We start from the raw sequence: 21,296 nt of genomic DNA on the forward strand, positions 1-21,296 counted from the left end.
GCACTTTATCATACTTACTTCATGCCTTTAATATTGACCTTTTCTCTTAACAATACACATAACTTTGGTAGTAACTTATAACCCACATACTGGACTTTGACCTGTTAGAATAGGGCCTGTGTGTAAAAATTAAGCTGTGTGGAAACACAGATCTCACATAATATCCTGGCTCTCAGAGGACAGGGAGGTGAAGCCAAACTTCTGGATTTTGACACAACAAATCCAGGTGAGACATTTGATTAATATTTAATTTAACAATTTAACAACAAAACACTTTTGCTAAACACATTTTATGCCACTTTTAACATCCAGTAGTTTAACAACCAGCTGCTGATAAGATAGCCATAAAAGGAGGAAAGAAAGCTACAGAATGCCAAAATAGAATATAAACAGGTACAGTATGTTAAGTTTTTCTTGATTGCTTTGATGCAGCAGTCAACTCAAACTCCACATTTTCAAAACAGTTAACACACAGGCCGAAACAGTGGCACTCATGGTCGAAATGACACATTTTGTTTGCAAAAGGCTCTAACCGTGCCAAAACATTTAAAATATGCAACAAAAGCAAATTTTGCCTTGAAACAACACAACTTGCAAACAAGTGTATGAGCTCTTCCAATCAACCATTACACAGTGGACAACAAAATACAAAATACAGCACTCAGTGCGAATCAGTGCACCATTGCTTGTCATTGTAGCCAATTACTGTACGTAGCTTTCATGCCAGTGCCATTTGTTGTCAAATTTGCCTTCTTGCAAAGAATTGGATCCAGAATCAGAAATGCTTTGATGCAAATTTTATTGATTCCATTGATTCCTTTTTTCAAACTGTGGCTGAAAACTGAAATACTTTAAATATTACACAAAATACATGTAAACCCAAATAAAATCTATTACAGTAAAGTATAAGAAATAGCCACTATTGATACTCAGTCTCTTCTGTCTTGACGATGGGGCCACATGGCCTCATCCACATCACATTCAATATCCTCTCTTGCAATGCACCGAGGGAAAAATCTTCTTGCATGCCTTATCCAACCTTGACATTCCTCTGCACCTATTTCTTGGGCAGCAGCAGTCATTGCATTCAGCAAGGGCATCTGCTCATAGGGACGGTGATCATAAACCTTCCACCTCCAAGCACTGAAGAACTCCTCTATGGGATTCAAAAATGGGGAATATGCTGGAAGGAACTGCATCATCATTCGAGGGTGTACTGCAAACCACTCATTGACAAGGCGAGAGTGGTGGAACGCCACATTGTCCCAGATAATGACGAAGAGTGGCATGCCAGGCCTCAACAGCCCTCTCTCCTCAGGTGGGATCAGCCTGTCATGAAGTGCATTCAGGAATATTATGAGGCGCTCGGTGTTGTATGGGCCAATAGTGGGGATATGGCATAGGACACCATCATTGGAGATGGCAGCACACATGGTTATGTTGGCGCCCCTCTGTCCTGGAACTGTGATAGTGGCCCTGTACCCAATGAGGTTCCTTCCACGCCTCCTCACTTTACAGAGATTGAAGCCGGCTTCATCAACATAAATGAAGACATGATGTGGCCCCTCAGCTTCAAGCTCCATTATTCTCTCAGTAAAAAAAGGCAAAATGACAATGAAAAGTGACTCCAGTTGACTGTAACTGCATGATATGACAAGACATTACAGTATACTGTAGTAATGTTTCCTTACCTCCACATATTGGCATCTGGCCTCCTTCACAACGTCAGAGTTCCTTTGAAATGGAACTGTATAGAGCCGCTTCATGGCCATATGGTTCCTTCTTAGGATGCGGTCAATGGTGGTCACACTCACGTTGTTGATGTTCCTAAACATGCCCTGATCTGCGATCACTGCTGCCCTGATTTCACGCAGCCTTATGGCATTGTTTGCCACAACCATGTTCACAACAGCTGCCTCCTGCTCAGCACTAAAAGTTCTCCCTCTACCACCAGAGAATGGTAGCCTTTGGATTCTACAAAGAATACATGTAATGGGAGTGAGAAAACAATTACATAAAGTATATCACTGAGGATATTTCTGTATATACTGTACAGCAACATTACCCATTTTCCTGTCGAAAAATTCTGACAATGGATGCAACAGTGTTTCTGTTTAGCACAGGTTGGACTCTTTGTCCAGCCTCTCTCAGTGAAAGACCATGATTGATAACGTGATCAATAACAGTTGCCCGAATTTCATCAGAAACCTGAGCCCTTCCAACTATACCTCCACCTCTTCCTCGGACTCCTCTTCCTCAGACCCCTCTACCTCTTACTCTCACTCTCAACTGCCTTAGACCTCTTCCATCCATGTTGGCAAAGAACAACCCAGACGCTGCACCTTTTAAGGCCTGCAGACTGATTGCTAATTGAAGATTTGTGTGAAGGAGTGTCAAACAGGTGCTTCAGTGATTTCATACTGATGTAGGTAGTTTCTAATAGTTAGGAACAGATGGTTTCTTTTTGGTTACCATAGCTAAAACAATGGAGTTTGGACGGCTTGAATGACATCCGTGTTAACTGTTCTGCAAAAGGGTGGGGAAAATGTGTCAATCCAATGAGAAAGGGTTAACACATTTGCAAGAGGTGTCTTGTGCTCTGCTGAGACAGTGACGATGAAAACCGAGTGGATCCCAGTTTCTTTAAGCAGGTCAAAGCAATCAAGAAAAACTGTAATATCTCACTTAGACGAAACAGCAGAATATCCAAATGCATATGGCGCTGAAATAGCCTCTAGCACACTGTGATCCAGTACTGCATAAGATACTTAGAAAATACTGTCCATGGCCCTCTGCAGTATAGTAGCAAACCACAATAACACTCCTCTTTTAAATGATTTTTACATCAATTATATGAATCATCTTTCAACCCTTCCCTTCTTCGTGTTACTGATTGTGTTACAGAAAATTGATAGATTGGAAAACCACTTTTATATGGCATCAGGTTACGATAAAATGAGTTAGACTTCATCGTCCCAGAGGAAATACGCTTGGACACATACAGTATCTGGTGTTAAGAAATACAAACAACTAAATGCAGACACGCCGTACATGTCTGCACCTTGCCCAACCCTCCTTCCCACAACATTAAGCTCCCTTCCACCCTCCACATACACTGCACTTCCTGTCCAATGCCCAACCCCCCCCCCCCCCCCCCCACCCCAACTTTTCCCTCGAAATAAACCAGATGAGGAAAGAACTGAAGAAGATCAAGGTGAGAAAGGCCGCAGGTCTGGGTGGCATCAGCTGAAGGCTTCTAAAACATCCTGCGTGGTACCACTGCCAAAGACATCGCACCCCAAGGACCTCAACAGCTACAGGCCGGTGGCACTGACATCGCACCTGATGAAGACCCTGGAGAGGCTGGTCCTTGTCCATCTCCTCCCCCTGGTGAGCGCATCATAGGACCCACTTCAGTTCGCCTACCAACCTTGCATTGAGGTGGATGACGCTGTCATCTACCTTCTACATACAGTGGCTTGCAAAAGTATTCATACCCCTTGAACTTTTCCACATTTTGTCACATTACACGCCACAAACATAAATATATTTTATTGGAATTTTATGTGAAAGACCAACACAAAGTGTCACACAATTGTGAAGTACAAAGAAAATTATACATGATTTTAAATTTTTTTCACAAATAAAAAACTGAAAAGTGCAGTGTGCAAAATTATTCAGCCCTCTTTTCTCTGAGTGCAACCAATTGCCTTCAGAAGTTGCCTGATGACTGCTGAATGATTAAATGTTGACCTAATGACTAAATAGAGTCCACCTGTGTGTAATCTAATCTCAGTACAAATACAGCTGTTCTGTGACGGCCTCAGAGGTTTGTTAAGAAAATATTGGGGAGCAAACAGGACCATGAAGTCCAAGGAACACACCAGACAGGTCAGAGATAAAGTTGTGGAGAAGTTTAAAGCAGGGTTAGGCTATAAAAAGATTTCCCGAGCTTTGAACATCTCACGGAGCACTGTTCAATCCATTATCCGGAAATGGAAAGAGTATGGCACAACTGCAAACCTACCAAGACACGGCCGTCCACCTAAACTTACAGGCCGAACAAGGAGAGCACTGACAAGAGATGCAGCCAAGAGGCCCATGGTGACTCTGGACGAACTGCAGAGATCCACAGCTCAGGTGGGGGAATCTGTCCACAGGACAACTATTGGCACTCCACAAATCTGGCCTTTATGGAAGAGTGGCAAGAAGAAAGCCATTGTTAAAAGAAAACCATAAGAAGTGCCGTTTGCAGTTTGCCAGAAACCATGTGGGGGACACAGCAAACATGTGGAAGAAGGTGCTCTGGTCAGATGAGACCAAAATTGAACTTTTTGGCCTAAATGCTAAACGTTATGTGTGGCGGAAACCTAACACTGCACATCACCCTGAACACACCATCCCCACTGTCAAACATGGTGGTGGTAGCATTATGCTCTGGGGGTGCTTCTTTTCAGCAGGGACAGGGAAGTTGGTCAGAGTTGCTGGGAAGATGGATGGAGCCAAATACAGGGCAATCTTGGAAGAAAACCTGTTGGAGTCTGCAAAAGACTTGAGACTGGGGCGGAGGTTCACCTTCCAGCAGGACAACGACCCTAAACATAAAGCCAGGGCTACAATGGAATGGTTTAAAACAAAACATATTCATGTGTTAGAATGGCCCAGTCAAAGTCCAGACCTAAATCCCATCGAGAATCTGTGGCAAGATCTGAAAACCGCCATTCACAAACGCTCTCCATCTAATCTGACTGAGCTTGAGCTGTTTTGCAAAGAAGAATGGGCAAAAATCTCAGTCTCTAAATGTGCAAAGCTGATAGAGACATACCCCAAAAGACTTGCAGCTGTAATTGCAGCAAAAGGCGGTTCCACAAAGTATTGACTCAGGGGGGCTGAATACTTTTGCACACTGCACTTTTCAGTTTTTTATTTGTGAAAAAAAATTAAAATCATGTATAATTTTCTTTGTACTTCACAATTGTGTGACACTTTGTGTTGGTCTTTCACATAAAATTCCAATAAAATATATTTATGTTTGTGGCGTGTAATGTGACAAAATGTGGAAAAGTTCAAGGGGTATGAATACTTTTGCAAGCCACTGTAGATGCCACTCTCACCTGGAAAAGGCTGGAGGCACTGTGAGAATCATGTTTTTCTCCCAGTGCCCTCAACACCATTCAGCCCATGCTTCTGAGGAACTGGAGCAGAAAGGGATGGGCCACCACCTGACAGCATGGATCCTGGACTACCTCACCAACCATCCACTGTATGTGCGGATACGGGAGTGTGAGTCTGACCTGGTTTCCTGCAGCATGGGGGGCCCCACAAGAAACCATTCTGGCTCCCTTCCTCTTCACCCTATACACCTCAGACTTCACACGCAACTCTGCTAACTGCCACCTGCAAAAGTTCTATGACGACTCTGCAATCGTTGGCCTCATCACGGTCGGCGATGACAAGGAATACAGAGAACTGAACCAGGACTTCATTGGCTGGTGCAAGCAGAACCGCCTCCAGATGAACTCAGGGAAAACCAAAGAGCTAGTGGAGGACTTCCGCCGGTGTAAACACTTTCCTCCTGTTTTTGCGATTTACTCATTTATTATACCTTTACTCTTGACTATTTATTGTACTTGTTTAGTTTTTTTGTTTTGTCTTTACTTCCCCACCATGGGACTAATAAAGGATTATCTTATTTGATCTTATCTTAGGCCATGTCCACACTACTACATTTCCATTTAAAAACGCATATCTTTGGTATGTTTACACTGAGCAAACAAGTTCTATAGCTCCGAAAAAGTGTATGTTTGAAAATGCTTCTGAGGACGTATAGGTTTGAAAGCTATAGGGTTACCTTGTAGTGTGGACGGGCGAAAACACATACGTTTGGAAACGATGACGTAGACACCTGCGTTTGACACTACATTGGGTCTTAGCACTCACGATGTGTCCTTCCCTGATACGTCACGCTCCTATCACGTGACCCTTTTCCCGAAAGTTCACAAACAGCCTTGATTATTGACTAAGTAGTGGTTAATTTAACATGGACAATGGATTACAAGCATTGCTGACCTTTACTAGCAGCTGTTGTGCAGTTAAAGTCTGCATTTTTCCAGAGGAAGCAGCTATTATTGGAGCGACTATTGAGCTGTGTGTCCAGCAGCGTTATCAGCCAGAGCGATCGTCTGAAGTCACGGTTTGAGGCTTTGAGGAGGGCGACGGACACAAAACGGAGGACTTTCCCTTCTTTATTAATGCTTATTTTGTTCTGCACAACTATTGCGAAGTCCACAAACAGAAACTTTAAAGGAACAAAAGCATTAATTGCTCTCCAGTATGACAGATACTTCAGCCACCAGCAGAGCTATGAGTGTGAGAACAGACAACGACGAAACCGAGGGAACGAGTGAGAAACAGGTGTTGACTACATTTTTTGACCCATAATCATGTAAACCTTTATGTGTAAGTGTTAATTTTAAAGTCAATTTGATATGTGTGTGAACGAGAGAGATATAGCAAGACCCCCAGAGTTGTAACTAAGTCTGGGGAAACCATTTCGAAAACGATGCTGAAATGCCTGTGTTTCCACTGCAAAATAAATAAATAAATATATGAATAAAATGTATTTCAAGCTGAAGTCAACTTAAGTATTTTCAGACATTAGTGACATGATCTCCAGCATCTGCCTTCTCTTACTGAATATCACAGACTACAAGGTCTGCATCTAAAAAAAACAAAAAACACTTGGAAATTGGTGCAAACTACTGTCATATTACCAAAAATTAGATAAGGTTATTATAGCACAAATAAGACATGCTATTTTCTTTTGTCACAACAAGGTTTAGACGTACACGATACTGAATATGAGCTGTACCTTAGAGTTACTGGGTTTTACAAGTCTAATCTTCTCTCTCTTGTCCCAGGGAAATGTCTGGCGTGATCCTCATATTCCTTACAGGGCTCTGCTTGGTACTGCTCAGGCCCACTTGTTGCAGCGGCAGCAGGATTCTGGTAGTGCCTGCTGATGGCAGCCACTGGATCAACATGGAGGTGATCCTCCGAGAGCTGCACTCCAAAGGCCACAACATTACTGTGCTCCGATCTACCAACAGCTGGTACATCCCTAGCACTTCTTCGATTTATACCTCTATTAATGTGACCATGCTGCAGGATGAGTTGGACATGAACTTCTACGATAAAATGCTCCAAGATGCTATGGAATGCCGCCGGTTGCCGCCTTTTATAAGCACCTTCTGCCAACAGCACTTGATCACATCCATGTTGGGAAATGGCCATGAGATCCTTGCTAGAACAGCTGCTACACTGTTAGATGACCATGTTTTTATGAAGAAGCTGCAAGATGCCAAGTTTGACTTAATGTTAACGGACCCTGCTATGACTTTAGGGTTTCTTCTGGGTAGTTATCTCAAGCTGCCAATGGTTTTCAATGTGCGCTGGATTAATAATGGGGAAGGCCATTACATCATAGCTCCCTCTCCTGTCTCCTATGTCCCCGTGTCAGGAAGCGAACTTCATGATCAGATGGATTTTCTGGAACGAACCAAGAATATGTTGCATTATCTTTATAGTTTTGTTGAACACCACTTTGTCATTAACCCTCCCTACTCCGATCTGTTCCGGCGGCATTTCCCTCCTGGGACTGACCTTCTGTCGTTGGAGCGGGCAGCTGATATCTGGCTGGTGAGGACAGATTTTGTCTTTGAGTTCCCTCGACCCACCATGCCCAACGTGGTCTACATAGGGGGGTTCCAGTGCAAACAGTCCCGTTCCCTCTCCGTTGAGCTGGAGGCCTTCATGCAGAGCTCCGGGGAGCATGGAGTGGTTGTCATGTCTTTGGGGTCGCTGGTGTCGGCCATGCATCGTGAGGCCACAGAGGCCATCGCTGCTGCTTTTGCTCAACTCCCTCAGAAGGTGGTGTGGAGGTTTGTGGGTGAAAGACCTTCATCCCTGGGGAACAATACCCTGCTGGTGGACTGGTTGCCTCAGAGAGACCTCCTGGGACACCCCAAGACTCGTGCCTTTGTAGCCCACGGAGGAACCAATGGCATGTATGAGGCCATTTACCACGGCGTTCCCGTTCTGGGCCTGCCCCTGCACTTTGACCAGTTCGACAACCTACTCCGGCTGAAGGTACGCGGGGCAGCTCGGGTGGTGGAGGCCAAATCAATCACCAAAGAAGACTTCCTGGAGGCTCTCAAGGACATCCTGGAGACTCCCTCGTACCGTGACAACATACAGCGTCTGTCACAGCTACACCGCGACCGGCCAATGTCTCCAATGGACACCGCCATCTTTTGGATTGAGTACGTCATCCGGAACAAAGGAGCAGCCCATCTGCAGTCAGCAGGTTTCAATCTTCCTTGGTATTCCTACTTCTGCCTGGATGTGGCAGTTTTCATTATGGCCCTTATTGGAGTCTTAGTCTGGGCTTCAGTCTTTATCTGTAAGATTCTCTGCTGCCGAAGGTCCCGGAGGAAGATGAAAGCAGAGTAACGGATTGGAACATAAGCCATGCTTAGTGACTACCCAGTGTTTGTTGGGGGATAAACACTCAAGCATCCACAAAAAAGTGGAATTTAACAGTGACTGATTCTCATTTATAATTTTTAAACCTTTCTGTCTCATATTCTAACTATTTAAAATGAATATTATAAATTATGTTTGTTGGAAATACAGACAATCTTGTAATATAAATGCTTTTGCCAGAGATGTAAAATAAATACCTACGAGAAGTCATGGCTCGTTACAAGGAGATTCATTAGTTCTGGGGATTCATCTGGAACTGTTTGGAAATAATACAATTAATCTGGAACATTAATCATGATGATCTTTTCAAGCATTTCTAGTAATTTACATCAAATTGAAATATTGCAAAGGATTTGTTTATAAGTATTCCATCATATCATTCAAAGTGGTTTATCAAAGATCTCACAGACAGAAATTGTGACAGCTGCTGTCTGACAGCCCGATCACCCTGAGTTTCCTTGCTTCCTGTATCAAACAAACACTTTGCATGAAGAGGAACCTACTGAGAGCTCACATCATGGACTGTGGAGACAAAATCTAAATCCTCAAGAAAATAATAGGACACCATATTATCAATTTTTTACTAAATGCTTTTTTAAAATGTTTTAAATATCTATTCTTTTCTGCAGGGCTCTGCTGACAAAATGCTCACAAACGTATGTAAGTTGTGCAATCACATTGGCCAAGAAGTTGCATGTTATAGCAAAAACAGTCTGTAGAAACATACCAACATAATGTGTACATGATAATGGCCTACAGTCATTTTGTCATCATTCTATGTAAAAAGCATGTATGAAGGGAAATGTCACACACTATACGAATGCTATACAGTATCTTTAAAGAGATTGTACTGCAAACACACATGGAGTCTTATCATGAGATCACTTCAGTGCACAACACAAACAAAATGTGAGATTGTGGTGTACACAATTGTAAACAAACAACAACTTGTTTAGACTTCAACTTTGTCTCAAGTGTTTCTGTCTCCCCCTGCTGGATTTTCAACATTCCTGTCCCTTTAAAAAATCTGGAGAACCAGAATTCTCATTGGGATGCATAACTGGGTCAACTTCTAGACATAGACGTAAAATAACACCGTGTCAGCCGGTGTTAGCTATCAAACAAACTGTTGAAATGCAAATTTGAATAGTTGCAGACAACATATAATGTGTATCTTGATGCATATACATTTTGCAATTGTTGTACTTAATTTTACTTTACCTTCGTCAAATTAAATTTGAGCCTTTGAAGGTGTTGGATATACTCCTCATAAAAAAATAAAGATTTCATGATGAATTTGATTTTCTGTCACTATGATGCCTTTTTTTCTCAAATGAAATCTTCTAAGATCCAATCAAATTCACAGACATCCCGCCCCCTTCTGACACAAAATGCTTATTTGCCAATCAGCTGTCAATTGAACAGGGTACACTGCAGTGACACAGTAACATTAGGCGATGTTAGCAGAGTAGTAAGTACACACCAGGTTTGACAACAGCTGAGCCACTAAAAGGCAAAAAAAATAGTAATTTTGTAAGGAATGGGTAACACAGTCTTTTTTTTCATGAATGTGAATGACAAATGTGTCTAATTTGTGATGCAAGCATGTCAATCTGTAAAAGATGTAACGTTGAGCGGCGTCACTTCACTTCTCAGAACATCGGTGGCTGATACATTATTAAAGGACCATACATTTAAGACACAATTTTTTGTTTTTTTACAATCCGACTAATCCATGTAAAACTCTTTTGTAAAACAGCATTCTCTATATCATATGTTTTCTCTCATGAACCTTTTGTACCAGGACCAGACTTTTGTCCCTTATTCAGTCTGACGTTTTTTATAATTGCACACAATTTCCTATCATTCCATCCCATTCAATGTGGTCAGTACTTAATAATTGCATGTGCTAGATATTAATAGAGACTAAGATTTCATACGTAAAATTAACTTATGTTTGATAATAAAGGCTGAACAAAACTATTGAACTGCTGTATGGTTCATGAAAGGCCTTTCCCTGATCATAAGCTGCATCTCTGTGGTCGGCTGTTAACTTGAATAGTTCCATGGTTCAGGTTTATACAACTCCACAGAGGCAGAGGAGAGGAGGGAAAGGCTGCGGCTCACTGATATGACTGTTGAACTGTAACTCTTGCTGTTGTTGTAATCACCAATGCTCACTTTATTATTCCCTCTGCTGTGTGACCTTGCTGCTTCCTCCTTCCCTCGTTCCCTGCAACTCCCGTCTCACACACTCTGACTGTATCCAAGTTTGGATTGTTACCTAGTTCTCCCTGAAGTTTCCTCAACAAGCCGATTGTAAAGTCAGCGCATTGAACTTGCATGTGAGAGAGTCTGATAGAATCTACCAGGAAAACATCATCCAAAGATGTGAAATGAGCAGCAATCAGGAGCTGAGTGGGACTAAACTGATGAGTCACTTTGCATTGAGACACAATATGTTGATTGGGCAAAAAACTAAAACTTTACTTTGCACAGATTTTCTCATGTCAAGAGAAAGACATTAAAATTATTTGACACAATTAAGACAAATGCAAAATGTAGGATTACTCAAATAAATTAAAATGCACTTTATCATACTTACTTCATGCCTTTAATATTGACCTTTTCTCTTAACAATACACATAACTTTGGTAGTAACTTATAACCCACATACTGGACTTTGACCTGTTAGAATAGGGCCTGTGTGTAAAAATTAAGCTGTGTGGAAACACAGATCTCACATAATATCCTGGCTCTCAGAGGACAGGGAGGTGAAGCCAAACTTCTGGATTTTGACACAACAAATCCAGGTGAGACATTTGATTAATATTTAATTTAACAATTTAACAACAAAACACTTTTGCTAAACACATTTTATGCCACTTTTAACATCCAGTAGTTTAACAACCAGCTGCTGATAAGATAGCCATAAAAGGAGGAAAGAAAGCTACAGAATGCCAAAATAGAATATAAACAGGTACAGTATGTTAAGTTTTTCTTGATTGCTTTGATGCAGCAGTCAACTCAAACTCCACATTTTCAAAACAGTTAACACACAGGCCGAAACAGTGGCACTCATGGTCGAAATGACACATTTTGTTTGCAAAAGGCTCTAACCGTGCCAAAACATTTAAAATATGCAACAAAAGCAAATTTTGCCTTGAAACAACACAACTTGCAAACAAGTGTATGAGCTCTTCCAATCAACCATTACACAGTGGACAACAAAATACAAAATACAGCACTCAGTGCGAATCAGTGCACCATTGCTTGTCATTGTAGCCAATTACTGTACGTAGCTTTCATGCCAGTGCCATTTGTTGTCAAATTTGCCTTCTTGCAAAGAATTGGATCCAGAATCAGAAATGCTTTGATGCAAATTTTATTGATTCCATTGATTCCTTTTTTCAAACTGTGGCTGAAAACTGAAATACTTTAAATATTACACAAAATACATGTAAACCCAAATAAAATCTATTACAGTAAAGTATAAGAAATAGCCACTATTGATACTCAGTCTCTTCTGTCTTGACGATGGGGCCACATGGCCTCATCCACATCACATTCAATATCCTCTCTTGCAATGCACCGAGGGAAAAATCTTCTTGCATGCCTTATCCAACCTTGACATTCCTCTGCACCTATTTCTTGGGCAGCAGCAGTCATTGCATTCAGCAAGGGCATCTGCTCATAGGGACGGTGATCATAAACCTTCCACCTCCAAGCACTGAAGAACTCCTCTATGGGATTCAAAAATGGGGAATATGCTGGAAGGAACTGCATCATCATTCGAGGGTGTACTGCAAACCACTCATTGACAAGGCGAGAGTGGTGGAACGCCACATTGTCCCAGATAATGACGAAGAGTGGCATGCCAGGCCTCAACAGCCCTCTCTCCTCAGGTGGGATCAGCCTGTCATGAAGTGCATTCAGGAATATTATGAGGCGCTCGGTGTTGTATGGGCCAATAGTGGGGATATGGCATAGGACACCATCATTGGAGATGGCAGCACACATGGTTATGTTGGCGCCCCTCTGTCCTGGAACTGTGATAGTGGCCCTGTACCCAATGAGGTTCCTTCCACGCCTCCTCACTTTACAGAGATTGAAGCCGGCTTCATCAACATAAATGAAGACATGATGTGGCCCCTCAGCTTCAAGCTCCATTATTCTCTCAGTAAAAAAAGGCAAAATGACAATGAAAAGTGACTCCAGTTGACTGTAACTGCATGATATGACAAGACATTACAGTATACTGTAGTAATGTTTCCTTACCTCCACATATTGGCATCTGGCCTCCTTCACAACGTCAGAGTTCCTTTGAAATGGAACTGTATAGAGCCGCTTCATGGCCATATGGTTCCTTCTTAGGATGCGGTCAATGGTGGTCACACTCACGTTGTTGATGTTCCTAAACATGCCCTGATCTGCGATCACTGCTGCCCTGATTTCACGCAGCCTTATGGCATTGTTTGCCACAACCATGTTCACAACAGCTGCCTCCTGCTCAGCACTAAAAGTTCTCCCTCTACCACCAGAGAATGGTAGCCTTTGGATTCTACAAAGAATACATGTAATGGGAGTGAGAAAACAATTACATAAAGTATATCACTGAGGATATTTCTGTATATACTGTACAGCAACATTACCCATTTTCCTGTCGAAAAATTCTGACAATGGATGCAACAGTGTTTCTGTTTAGCACAGGTTGGACTCTTTGTCCAGCCTCTCTCAGTGAAAGACCATGATTGATAACGTGATCAATAACAGTTGCCCGAATTTCATCAGAAACCTGAGCCCTTCCAACTATACCTCCACCTCTTCCTCGGACTCCTCTTCCTCAGACCCCTCTACCTCTTACTCTCACTCTCAACTGCCTTAGACCTCTTCCATCCATGTTGGCAAAGAACAACCCAGACGCTGCACCTTTTAAGGCCTGCAGACTGATTGCTAATTGAAGATTTGTGTGAAGGAGTGTCAAACAGGTGCTTCAGTGATTTCATACTGATGTAGGTAGTTTCTAATAGTTAGGAACAGATGGTTTCTTTTTGGTTACCATAGCTAAAACAATGGAGTTTGGACGGCTTGAATGACATCCGTGTTAACTGTTCTGCAAAAGGGTGGGGAAAATGTGTCAATCCAATGAGAAAGGGTTAACACATTTGCAAGAGGTGTCTTGTGCTCTGCTGAGACAGTGACGATGAAAACCGAGTGGATCCCAGTTTCTTTAAGCAGGTCAAAGCAATCAAGAAAAACTGTAATATCTCACTTAGACGAAACAGCAGAATATCCAAATGCATATGGCGCTGAAATAGCCTCTAGCACACTGTGATCCAGTACTGCATAAGATACTTAGAAAATACTGTCCATGGCCCTCTGCAGTATAGTAGCAAACCACAATAACACTCCTCTTTTAAATGATTTTTACATCAATTATATGAATCATCTTTCAACCCTTCCCTTCTTCGTGTTACTGATTGTGTTACAGAAAATTGATAGATTGGAAAACCACTTTTATATGGCATCAGGTTACGATAAAATGAGTTAGACTTCATCGTCCCAGAGGAAATACGCTTGGACACATACAGTATCTGGTGTTAAGAAATACAAACAACTAAATGCAGACACGCCGTACATGTCTGCACCTTGCCCAACCCTCCTTCCCACAACATTAAGCTCCCTTCCACCCTCCACATACACTGCACTTCCTGTCCAATGCCCAACCCCCCCCCCCCCCCCCCCACCCCAACTTTTCCCTCGAAATAAACCAGATGAGGAAAGAACTGAAGAAGATCAAGGTGAGAAAGGCCGCAGGTCTGGGTGGCATCAGCTGAAGGCTTCTAAAACATCCTGCGTGGTACCACTGCCAAAGACATCGCACCCCAAGGACCTCAACAGCTACAGGCCGGTGGCACTGACATCGCACCTGATGAAGACCCTGGAGAGGCTGGTCCTTGTCCATCTCCTCCCCCTGGTGAGCGCATCATAGGACCCACTTCAGTTCGCCTACCAACCTTGCATTGAGGTGGATGACGCTGTCATCTACCTTCTACATACAGTGGCTTGCAAAAGTATTCATACCCCTTGAACTTTTCCACATTTTGTCACATTACACGCCACAAACATAAATATATTTTATTGGAATTTTATGTGAAAGACCAACACAAAGTGTCACACAATTGTGAAGTACAAAGAAAATTATACATGATTTTAAATTTTTTTCACAAATAAAAAACTGAAAAGTGCAGTGTGCAAAATTATTCAGCCCTCTTTTCTCTGAGTGCAACCAATTGCCTTCAGAAGTTGCCTGATGACTGCTGAATGATTAAATGTTGACCTAATGACTAAATAGAGTCCACCTGTGTGTAATCTAATCTCAGTACAAATACAGCTGTTCTGTGACGGCCTCAGAGGTTTGTTAAGAAAATATTGGGGAGCAAACAGGACCATGAAGTCCAAGGAACACACCAGACAGGTCAGAGATAAAGTTGTGGAGAAGTTTAAAGCAGGGTTAGGCTATAAAAAGATTTCCCGAGCTTTGAACATCTCACGGAGCACTGTTCAATCCATTATCCGGAAATGGAAAGAGTATGGCACAACTGCAAACCTACCAAGACACGGCCGTCCACCTAAACTTACAGGCCGAACAAGGAGAGCACTGACAAGAGATGCAGCCAAGAGGCCCATGGTGACTCTGGACGAACTGCAGAGATCCACAGCTCAGGTGGGGGAATCTGTCCACAGGACAACTATTGGCACTCCACAAATCTGGCCTTTATGGAAGAGTGGCAAGAAGAAAGCCATTGTTAAAAGAAAACCATAAGAAGTGCCGTTTGCAGTTTGCCAGAAACCATGTGGGGGACACAGCAAACATGTGGAAGAAGGTGCTCTGGTCAGATGAGACCAAAATTGAACTTTTTGGCCTAAATGCTAAACGTTATGTGTGGCGGAAACCTAACACTGCACATCACCCTGAACACACCATCCCCACTGTCAAACATGGTGGTGGTAGCATTATGCTCTGGGGGTGCTTCTTTTCAGCAGGGACAGGGAAGTTGGTCAGAGTTGCTGGGAAGATGGATGGAGCCAAATACAGGGCAATCTTGGAAGAAAACCTGTTGGAGTCTGCAAAAGACTTGAGACTGGGGCGGAGGTTCACCTTCCAGCAGGACAACGACCCTAAACATAAAGCCAGGGCTACAATGGAATGGTTTAAAACAAAACATATTCATGTGTTAGAATGGCCCAGTCAAAGTCCAGACCTAAATCCCATCGAGAATCTGTGGCAAGATCTGAAAACCGCCATTCACAAACGCTCTCCATCTAATCTGACTGAGCTTGAGCTGTTTTGCAAAGAAGAATGGGCAAAAATCTCAGTCTCTAAATGTGCAAAGCTGATAGAGACATACCCCAAAAGACTTGCAGCTGTAATTGCAGCAAAAGGCGGTTCCACAAAGTATTGACTCAGGGGGGCTGAATACTTTTGCACACTGCACTTTTCAGTTTTTTATTTGTGAAAAAAAATTAAAATCATGTATAATTTTCTTTGTACTTCACAATTGTGTGACACTTTGTGTTGGTCTTTCACATAAAATTCCAATAAAATATATTTATGTTTGTGGCGTGTAATGTGACAAAATGTGGAAAAGTTCAAGGGGTATGAATACTTTTGCAAGCCACTGTAGATGCCACTCTCACCTGGAAAAGGCTGGAGGCACTGTGAGAATCATGTTTTTCTCCCAGTGCCCTCAACACCATTCAGCCCATGCTTCTGAGGAACTGGAGCAGAAAGGGATGGGCCACCACCTGACAGCATGGATCCTGGACTACCTCACCAACCATCCACTGTATGTGCGGATACGGGAGTGTGAGTCTGACCTGGTTTCCTGCAGCATGGGGGGCCCCACAAGAAACCATTCTGGCTCCCTTCCTCTTCACCCTATACACCTCAGACTTCACACGCAACTCTGCTAACTGCCACCTGCAAAAGTTCTATGACGACTCTGCAATCGTTGGCCTCATCACGGTCGGCGATGACAAGGAATACAGAGAACTGAACCAGGACTTCATTGGCTGGTGCAAGCAGAACCGCCTCCAGATGAACTCAGGGAAAACCAAAGAGCTAGTGGAGGACTTCCGCCGGTGTAAACACTTTCCTCCTGTTTTTGCGATTTACTCATTTATTATACCTTTACTCTTGACTATTTATTGTACTTGTTTAGTTTTTTTGTTTTGTCTTTACTTCCCCACCATGGGACTAATAAAGGATTATCTTATTTGATCTTATCTTAGGCCATGTCCACACTACTACATTTCCATTTAAAAACGCATATCTTTGGTATGTTTACACTGAGCAAACAAGTTCTATAGCTCCGAAAAAGTGTATGTTTGAAAATGCTTCTGAGGACGTATAGGTTTGAAAGCTATAGGGTTACCTTGTAGTGTGGACGGGCGAAAACACATACGTTTGGAAACGATGACGTAGACACCTGCGTTTGACACTACATTGGGTCTTAGCACTCACGATGTGTCCTTCCCTGATACGTCACGCTCCTATCACGTGACCCTTTTCCCGAAAGTTCACAAACAACAGCCTTGATTATTGACTAAGTAGTGGTTAATTTAACATGGACAATGGATTACAAGCATTGCTGACCTTTACTAGCAGCTGTTGTGCAGTTAAAGTCTGCATTTTTCCAGAGGAAGCAGCTATTATTGGAGCGACTATTGAGCTGTGTGTCCAGCAGCGTTATCAGCCAGAGCGATCGTCTGAAGTCACGGTTTGAGGCTTTGAGGAGGGCGACGGACACAAAACGGAGGACTTTCCCTTCTTTATTAATGCTTATTTTGTTCTGCACAACTATTGCGAAGTCCACAAACAGAAACTTTAAAGGAACAAAAGCATTAATTGCTCTCCAGTATGACAGATACTTCAGCCACCAGCAGAGCTATGAGTGTGAGAACAGACAACGACGAAACCGAGGGAACGAGTGAGAAACAGGTGTTGACTACATTTTTTGACCCATAATCATGTAAACCTTTATGTGTAAGTGTTAATTTTAAAGTCAATTTGATATGTGTGTGAACGAGAGAGATATAGCAAGACCCCCAGAGTTGTAACTAAGTCTGGGGAAACCATTTCGAAAACGATGCTGAAATGCCTGTGTTTCCACTGCAAAATAAATAAATAAATATATGAATAAAATGTATTTCAAGCTGAAGTCAACTTAAGTATTTTCAGACATTAGTGACATGATCTCCAGCATCTGCCTTCTCTTACTGAATATCACAGACTACAAGGTCTGCATCTAAAAAAAACAAAAAACACTTGGAAATTGGTGCAAACTACTGTCATATTACCAAAAATTAGATAAGGTTATTATAGCACAAATAAGACATGCTATTTTCTTTTGTCACAACAAGGTTTAGACGTACACGATACTGAATATGAGCTGTACCTTAGAGTTACTGGGTTTTACAAGTCTAATCTTCTCTCTCTTGTCCCAGGGAAATGTCTGGCGTGATCCTCATATTCCTTACAGGGCTCTGCTTGGTACTGCTCAGGCCCACTTGTTGCAGCGGCAGCAGGATTCTGGTAGTGCCTGCTGATGGCAGCCACTGGATCAACATGGAGGTGATCCTCCGAGAGCTGCACTCCAAAGGCCACAACATTACTGTGCTCCGATCTACCAACAGCTGGTACATCCCTAGCACTTCTTCGATTTATACCTCTATTAATGTGACCATGCTGCAGGATGAGTTGGACATGAACTTCTACGATAAAATGCTCCAAGATGCTATGGAATGCCGACGGTTGCCGCCTTTTATAAGCACCTTCTGCCAACAGCACTTGATCACATCCATGTTGGGAAATGGCCATGAGATCCTTGCTAGAACAGCTGCTACACTGTTAGATGACCATGTTTTTATGAAGAAGCTGCAAGATGCCAAGTTTGACTTAATGTTAACGGACCCTGCTATGACTTTAGGGTTTCTTCTGGGTAGTTATCTCAAGCTGCCAATGGTTTTCAATGTGCGCTGGATTAATAATGGGGAAGGCCATTACATCATAGCTCCCTCTCCTGTCTCCTATGTCCCCGTGTCAGGAAGCGAACTTCATGATCAGATGGATTTTCTGGAACGAACCAAGAATATGTTGCATTATCTTTATAGTTTTGTTGAACACCACTTTGTCATTAACCCTCCCTACTCCGATCTGTTCCGGCGGCATTTCCCTCCTGGGACTGACCTTCTGTCGTTGGAGCGGGCAGCTGATATCTGGCTGGTGAGGACAGATTTTGTCTTTGAGTTCCCTCGACCCACCATGCCCAACGTGGTCTACATAGGGGGGTTCCAGTGCAAACAGTCCCGTTCCCTCTCCGTTGAGCTGGAGGCCTTCATGCAGAGCTCCGGGGAGCATGGAGTGGTTGTCATGTCTTTGGGGTCGCTGGTGTCGGCCATGCATCGTGAGGCCACAGAGGCCATCGCTGCTGCTTTTGCTCAACTCCCTCAGAAGGTGGTGTGGAGGTTTGTGGGTGAAAGACCTTCATCCCTGGGGAACAATACCCTGCTGGTGGACTGGTTGCCTCAGAGAGACCTCCTGGGACACCCCAAGACTCGTGCCTTTGTAGCCCACGGAGGAACCAATGGCATGTATGAGGCCATTTACCACGGCGTTCCCGTTCTGGGCCTGCCCCTGCACTTTGACCAGTTCGACAACCTACTCCGGCTGAAGGTACGCGGGGCAGCTCGGGTGGTGGAGGCCAAATCAATCACCAAAGAAGACTTCCTGGAGGCTCTCAAGGACATCCTGGAGACTCCTTCGTACCGTGACAACATACAGCGTCTGTCACAGCTACACCGCGACCGGCCAATGTCTCCAATGGACACCGCCATCTTTTGGATTGAGTACGTCATCCGGAACAAAGGAGCAGCCCATCTGCAGTCAGCAGGTTTCAATCTTCCTTGGTATTCCTACTTCTGCCTGGATGTGGCAGTTTTCATTATGGCCCTTATTGGAGTCTTAGTCTGGGCTTCAGTCTTTATCTGTAAGATTCTCTGCTGCCGAAGGTCCCGGAGGAAGATGAAAGCAGAGTAACGGATTGGAACATAAGCCATGCTTAGTGACTACCCAGTGTTTGTTGGGGGATAAACACTCAAGCATCCACAAAAAAGTGGAATTTAACAGTGACTGATTCTCATTTATAATTTTTAAACCTTTCTGTCTCATATTCTAACTATTTAAAATGAATATTATAAATTATGTTTGTTGGAAATACAGACAATCTTGTAATATAAATGCTTTTGCCAGAGATGTAAAATAAATACCTACGAGAAGTCATGGCTCGTTACAAGGAGATTCATTAGTTCTGGGGATTCATCTGGAACTGTTTGGAAATAATACAATTAATCTGGAACATTAATCATGATGATCTTTTCAAGCATTTCTAGTAATTTACATCAAATTGAAATATTGCAAAGGATTTGTTTATAAGTATTCCATCATATCATTCAAAGTGGTTTATCAAAGATCTCACAGACAGAAATTGTGACAGCTGCTGTCTGACAGCCCGATCACCCTGAGTTTCCTTGCTTCCTGTATCAAACAAACACTTTGCATGAAGAGGAACCTACTGAGAGCTCACATCATGGACTGTGGAGACAAAATCTAAATCCTCAAGAAAATAATAGGACACCATATTATCAATTTTTTACTAAATGCTTTTTTAAAATGTTTTAAATATCTATTCTTTTCTGCAGGGCTCTGCTGACAAAATGCTCACAAACGTATGTAAGTTGTGCAATCACATTGGCCAAGAAGTTGCATGTTATAGCAAAAACAGTCTGTAGAAACATACCAACATAATGTGTACATGATAATGGCCTACAGTCATTTTGTCATCATTCTATGTAAAAAGCATGTATGAAGGGAAATGTCACACACTATACGAATGCTATACAGTATCTTTAAAGAGATTGTACTGCAAACACACATGGAGTCTTATCATGAGATCACTTCAGTGCACAACACAAACAAAATGTGAGATTGTGGTGTACACAATTGTAAACAAACAACAACTTGTTTAGACTTCAACTTTGTCTCAAGTGTTTCTGTCTCCCCCTGCTGGATTTTCAACATTCCTGTCCCTTTAAAAAATCTGGAGAACCAGAATTCTCATTGGGATGCATAACTGGGTCAACTTCTAGACATAGACGTAAAATAACACCGTGTCAGCCGGTGTTAGCTATCAAACAAACTGTTGAAATGCAAATTTGAATAGTTGCAGACAACATATAATGTGTATCTTGATGCATATACATTTTGCAATTGTTGTACTTAATTTTACTTTACCTTCGTCAAATTAAATTTGAGCCTTTGAAGGTGTTGGATATACTCCTCATAAAAAAATAAAGATTTCATGATGAATTTGATTTTCTGTCACTATGATGCCTTTTTTTCTCAAATGAAATCTTCTAAGAGCCAATCAAATTCACAGACATCCCGCCCCCTTCTGACACAAAATGCTTATTTGCCAATCAGCTGTCAATTGAACAGGGTACACTGCAGTGACACAGTAACATTAGGCGATGTTAGCAGAGTAGTAAGTACACACCAGGTTTGACAACAGCTGAGCCACTAAAAGGCAAAAAAAATAGTAATTTTGTAAGGAATGGGTAACACAGTCTTTTTTTTCATGAATGTGAATGACAAATGTGTCTAATTTGTGATGCAAGCATGTCAATCTGTA

At 42.5% G+C, this 21,296-nt stretch overlaps 2 pseudogenes; both read left to right on the forward strand.

Annotated features, from left to right (window-relative positions):
* The first annotated feature begins 121 nt into the window (after nt 1–121).
* Nucleotides 122–9,845, forward strand: LOC137874694 (UDP-glucuronosyltransferase 2B15 pseudogene; annotated as a pseudogene).
* Nucleotides 9,846–11,252: 1,407 nt separating this feature from the next.
* LOC137874695 (UDP-glucuronosyltransferase 2B15 pseudogene) lies at nt 11,253–20,979 on the forward strand (annotated as a pseudogene).
* Nucleotides 20,980–21,296: the final 317 nt, after the last annotated feature.

This window comes from Cebidichthys violaceus, unplaced genomic scaffold (assembly GCF_023349555.1).
Source record: "Cebidichthys violaceus isolate CVI_PGR_0920_01 unplaced genomic scaffold, fCebVio1.0.p SCAF_19, whole genome shotgun sequence".
Classification (NCBI taxonomy): Eukaryota; Metazoa; Chordata; class Actinopteri; order Perciformes; family Stichaeidae; genus Cebidichthys; species Cebidichthys violaceus.